The sequence below is a fragment of the Dufourea novaeangliae genome, unplaced genomic scaffold, assembly GCF_001272555.1.
Source record: "Dufourea novaeangliae isolate 0120121106 unplaced genomic scaffold, ASM127255v1 scaffold11, whole genome shotgun sequence".
Taxonomy (NCBI): domain Eukaryota; kingdom Metazoa; phylum Arthropoda; class Insecta; order Hymenoptera; family Halictidae; genus Dufourea; species Dufourea novaeangliae.
The window spans coordinates 834,905-841,280 of record NW_015373895.1 but is presented as its reverse complement, the minus strand read 5'-3'; positions in this window follow the sequence as shown (position 1 = coordinate 841,280).

Here is a 6,376-nt window from a genome sequence, read left to right as displayed (position 1 = left end):
CGAGAAAGTGAGGAAGCTAACGCCGTTATGTATTGGGCGTACGCAGGTTTGTTCGTGTTGAATTGTTTTTGCCGGCTTGAACGACCTTCCTTGAACGACCCAAACACCGGATGGTACAGCCAGGTACAACTATGGTACACGGCGTACACGGCTAGGTCAATAAACTGTGTGACGCAACGTCACTAGTGCGTTGGACCGACGGAGAGCACCGATACCGCGGCACGCTCTACCGTACTCTCTCGCTCGCACACCTCCCCTCATAGACCACTGAAATTCCTCAGCACGCGTCGACACCGACGGAGAGCACCGATACTGCGGCTCGCTCTCTCCCTTTCGCCCGCTCCGACCATCTTCGGCCTCGTTCGGTACGCGTCGACACCGACGGAGAGCACCGATACCGCAACTAGCTCTACCGCTCTCGTTTATTTATGATGTTCATATTCCTCAAATAAATATCATTTTGAACTAATTTGTTTAAGCGACATGTTCCTTTTAAAGATTTAGCTCTCCAGTATAAATCCCTAAGACCGTTATTTATTACTCATTTAATATCGTTAAATACGATTTTTCTCACAGGATACCGATTTCTATTACAGTATCACAAAATAATTGCAAATATGAAACTTCTTTACCTCTTCTTGAACATTCTAATTTCATAGCCCTAAACTAGGTACCTGAAAGTATTTCATTGAACTTGTGTAGAAGATTTTACTGCTTCCTAAAAAACTCCGTGTGATATTTGATAGCCTAAAAAACAGTGTGCCGATACAGGGTTTCGATTTATTTACGAAACTAATCTGACCAGTTGCTGCATTCTTTGACACTAATTTTCAAGAAAATAAAACTTCTGTATTTCACTTAATTTGAGAGACACGTAGCTGTGTATTAACATACGTTCATTATTTAATTACTCGCAATAAATAAAATTTTTGGAAGTAAATAACGTGTAAGTAAATTCATATGTAAAAATTTACCGATTGCCAGAAAGTAATCGTTCGTGCGTATTAAAATTCTTACAATAGGCAGTAAAACTATTTATACTCCCATATAAATTACAAATATGTAAATGTTAATAAAAGTGGTGTATATATTCTCCCACATGTAGATTTGATAAATTATTTATGAAACTACATCTATTCTGAATTTATCTGTTACAAATATCCAAATGTAATGCAAGATATAAAAATGAATAAAACAAGAACATGTAAAAAGTAACATTAGTAAAATGTCCATTAATGATGCATTTAGAATAAATTATCTTGTAGTTAAGTGAAAAAATATATACTTTTCCGTTTCATGTTTCATGACTGTCATATTTATCCCTTAACCTTAAACTGAAGCATCGGATATTTTTATTCTCGTCTAATCATGTACATAGTACACGCAATATGAATGGAATATATAACACTTCATTTGTGCTAATAATACTCAGGATTCATGCTTTATCGGTAACGTCGGGTATTGACACTAAAATGGTAACAGGGTTATGTAGCCCTATGAACGTGGGACAGAAAAATGCATTGGATGATAGGTCTATTCTATACCTAGTCGGTGGTAATATAGTAGTCTTACGTTAGGGATGAAGTCGGCACTACAGAGAGAGGACAATAACTCGAGTAACTTTCCACTCTTTCTAACGGGGCTGTAGTGAGACCTACAGTGTAGGCTGTAGTGGAGGCATCCATCTGTTTATACAATACTTTTAAAATTAATATATGTATGTTGGGTAATATAGAAATGGGTATATAGTTACTTTTCATTACATCGAAGGAATAGGGTACAAATCAACACCTTCTTCTTTAAATATTTCCCACAAATTTTTATTAAAGAAACAGACTTGATTTAAAAGGTGAAATTGTACACCGTAATGTGGAGTGACTGTAACGAAAAATCTGAGTCTGAATGTTGACGTTGTTATTAATTGGTCTCTTACACCACAACAAAATTGTAAAAACTTACGGTAAAATTTAAATATATTATTGACAAGTAACTAAAGAATATTATCTCATTTATGGTAGCCGTCCAGCGAATATGTATTTTTATTTACCACGTTAACAAGGCCCGAGTTGTTACCTATGGCTGTGGTCGCAACTCAGATGCGATGTATAAAATATAACATACAATTATACAGGATGTTTCACTTTAAACGGAACACCAGATTACTTTTCCTCGCTATTGAGAATTTGAAGAATGTCGAGGATACGATTTGACCTCTTTCACAGTACGAATAAGATATCGAAAAAATTTTTTTTTCAAACATTTTCTTGTAGTAATTGTCCTGAAAATGTTTTCATTTCTTCAAAATTGTTCCGAAATTTCGAATAAAACGTCAGCACTTAATACAGAATATTTTTAATTATGTTTTTGAGCATCGCGGGAAGAATATTTCTAATTGACTAATATCAGAACCAGAAATTATGAATGTTTTTTTAACACAGAACTACAAAAGCAGTCAAAATAACCGATTCGTAAAAACCATACAAAATTGTGCAAATGTTACAACAGTGTATTTTCTGACATTTTTCCTATCTTTTACTGCAATATATAAATGAAAAAATTAATTTTTTTAATAAATTTCTATATTTTTGAAAAGCTGTAATTCTTCCGATTTTTTCTTCCGATCTAATAGAAATATTAGATGTACTAATAAGTAATTCACTATTTTTCGTGAAATTATCTATTTATTCCGAAATAATTAAAGTCTCTACGCTATTTTAACAGTATTCGTTATTTATTTCAATCATCCGCCGCCATTTTAACTAAACGAATGAGTGGAAAGATATGTTGAATTTCGACCACAACTATACCATATTGAAACCTTAATTTGAAGAATAAAAACGTTTTCAGTGGAAAGGAGACAATCAAGTTTTTGAAAGGAAAAAATTGTTTCCAGTCGAATTCGTTGCTTGAAATTGTTCGAATCATACTTGGAACTTTCTTTCAAAATCTCGCAGTTAGATGTGACATTTACAGGCTTCATTTCCGGTGATTTAACCCTGTACATATGTATACATACATACATACTTACACACACACACATACATACATACATACATACATACGTGTCAATTTATCTAACAACAATAGCTATAAACTATATCGTACATACATGTATATCTGCACATAGAATATTTTCCTAACAAATGCACGATAATACTTTTTTTTTCTTGAATACTTAATCCCTACTCAACCATTTTCGTCGTCGATTCGGAAAGTCAAGGACAGACAGACAATTGCTTCGAGTACAGTTTCGAAATTTGTTCGTTCGCTTTAAAACAATAAATTTAGTAACGTGCAAGAAAATGATTAGAAATAGAAATGTTCCTTGAAATTCGTCTTTGAAGAGATACGAAGTTGTCCTAAAAAATAATCAATGCAATTTTGATGTCTTAAAAGAAGCACTAAAAATACATAAAGAAAAGCGATCTTATAGACTTTTTTTTTGTAAATTGTGTAATAAGCATGAAGTTAAAGAACCAACTCTAAATAATTATTTCAACACTTTATCTGCCTTAGTAATTTATTGTTACTAATTGTAAGCGACGTCATGTCATGTTTTACTTTAAATAATTAAAGAATTAAACAAAGAAATTCGTGAATTAATTAAAAGGAAGAACCAGGTCATATAACGGAAGATGTACCCAGATAGCACATGACGCCTTAAAGACACCCGGTTACGGCTATTTTAGATCTAAAGCGCCTTTAAGACGCCTTTAAGCCGTCTTCAAGGCGTCATTAGGCGTCATGTGCTATCTTGGTAGTTGTATCGATGAGTAAAAATATCTGCAAATATAGATGTTTTTACGTTTACCATCAATTTTACGCACGATCTACATTGGCCAAATGCTTGACAGACTTCCTGTTTTTGGAACAGCTATTTTTCTTCGGTTTTCCAATTCTTGGATTCTATTAGTACGATTTTCTAAGAAATTATAAATAATACAAATTTTCTACAAACAAACGATGATACAAAAGAAACAATATCATAAATATTACTTAAATAAACCGAAAACTATGCAAATTTTATTTACAGGTTACCTGGTCAATAATTCATTTAAATACGTTTCAATAAATGAAATTCGTGACAGTCCATTCCCTTTGTGCTTTCGTTCCCTTAGCATTGTCTGTCTAACGACTGATCTATTCTAAATATTAAACCGACAATAATACTTTTTACTTTTCTCTTTAGATAGGCATCGTTATTTAGATAACATTTGAACGTGAATACGTCATATAATGTAACGTTTTACACCAGATTGGTGAAATACAATTCGCGTATAGTCTACACAGCATGTCCGCCTGGCCCAAGCCAGGACGTTGTGATAGCGCTCGAACGATCAAATGGAAAGAATTTTAGTCGTGATAATACTGCCATTCGACGGTGGAGTCTTAACATTAGAACAAATTCGTGTTAACCCTTTGCATTCTTCTTCGAGCAACTAGTCGTAATGCAGTCTCCAGATTTGTACATTTATTTCGGTTTATGCGCTAATACATTTGCAGCAGGCAGAGATGGGTAAATTCATTATTTAAATAAACAGTTTCGAATAAAAGTTAAAAAAAAGCACTTTCTCATTTTCAATAGTTTAAACGTGGAAATTCTAATTTTTATACTAAACTAATACATCTTCTTGAATGAATCAACAAACAATTATGCCCTTAGATATTGTTACTTTTCACCCCAGATAGCACATGACGCCTTGAAGATGCCTTCTTTACGGCTATTTTAGGTCTAAGGCGTCTTTAAGCCGTCTTCAAGGCGTCATGTGCTATCTGGGCACTATGTATTATTCGAATAAAATTGTGCTCAACTCTGGCAGCAGGTTCATTCTTTCATGCGTATCGGATTCAAGATTACAGTGGAACGTCGATTCTCTGAATCGATAGAGAAACAAGTACATACAGTGATCCCTCGATGAGTGCGACACCACTGAGGGAGTCCCCCTGTTGAATCAATCAGAACAGCGTAAACAGAAACTAAGCAGAGGCTTGGCTTCCGGCAAAAGACAAATTTATGAATGCTTTGAAGTGGACACGAGTACGTCGCACTCATCCAGACTTTACTGTATCTCGAAAACTATTTGGGAAAGGTTGTATACATTAAATGTTACTAAATTCATCTTGAGACGCACTATAAAGTGATCCGAAAATATATACATAATTTATCATTTCTTTTAAAAAACCAAAACTTGACCGTCATATCTCTTAAAATAAGAATGTTACGAAAAAGCTTTCCCGCATTTCAAATAGTTTGGGGAAGAAACGGCCTGTATACTGTTCGCGCGGACACTCTGTATACAGAGTGTCCCAAAAAGAGTATGTATTTTCTTACAATCGACCATTGTAATCCAATTTGTTGATCCTCATTTAAGAGTAAGTACCTATACTGTATGATATTTTTGACATATGTACATTAAGTATTTATATACAGGATGTACATACAGTGTATACAAAAAGTATGTCTACACGTGGATCACTTATAGTAAATACATTAAATGGAATGGTAAAATATTAAATCACAAAAAATACTGGATCGTTTCAAAAGTTTTTCGAGCACAGTGTCTTCGTTACCGTTTTACTGGGCAAAGGAAAAATCGTTTCATCTAGAGGTACTATTAAAAAATAGTGGATTACTTAATGGCAAACCTAATAAAAACTTTCAAGTTTATTTATCTTATTGTATTCTCATTAAAGAAATAAACCTCTGCGTGAATTTTTTCTCATTCAAGATTTCGCTATATGTGTGCACTTCTAATAATAGTGTGTTATTGCTAATTATTAAACACGTCCTTTCGATCTGTGTAAGGATATAGAAAAACATGATTCCGTTTAAAAAAGCTTCGACGTGATCTCTCGAGAAACAAATGATTTTCAAAGAAATTCTAAAAATCTTATAAGTAGTCTCTGAACGTTTATTTACAACAAACATAATAAACGAAAGTATAATAAAACGATGATAAAGCAAATATAATAATTCTATTATATCGTTACGTCCGATTTGGAAATACTTGTTTGGGTGGCGTTTTGGTGGCTTAATGTACTATTAACACCTTCCTAATTACTTACATAATATTACTTCATTTAACAAACTATAGCTGGTTGCAGCTGCAGCTAATGTATTAATACATACATCTTTTTACATTTTAACCAGAAAAATATACCAAATATGCTTCAAATGATACCCAAGAGATACCAAAATATTGAATTTTATTTTTGGATGAAAATATTCGTATAATATTTTTAATAAATAATTTAGCGAATTTCACAAGATGCATACAACATTGGCATTATCTGTACTTTGATTCATAACGAAAAAGTACAAAGCAATTACAAACATGATATTTTGAAGAAAATCATAATTATAACGACTCCGTTT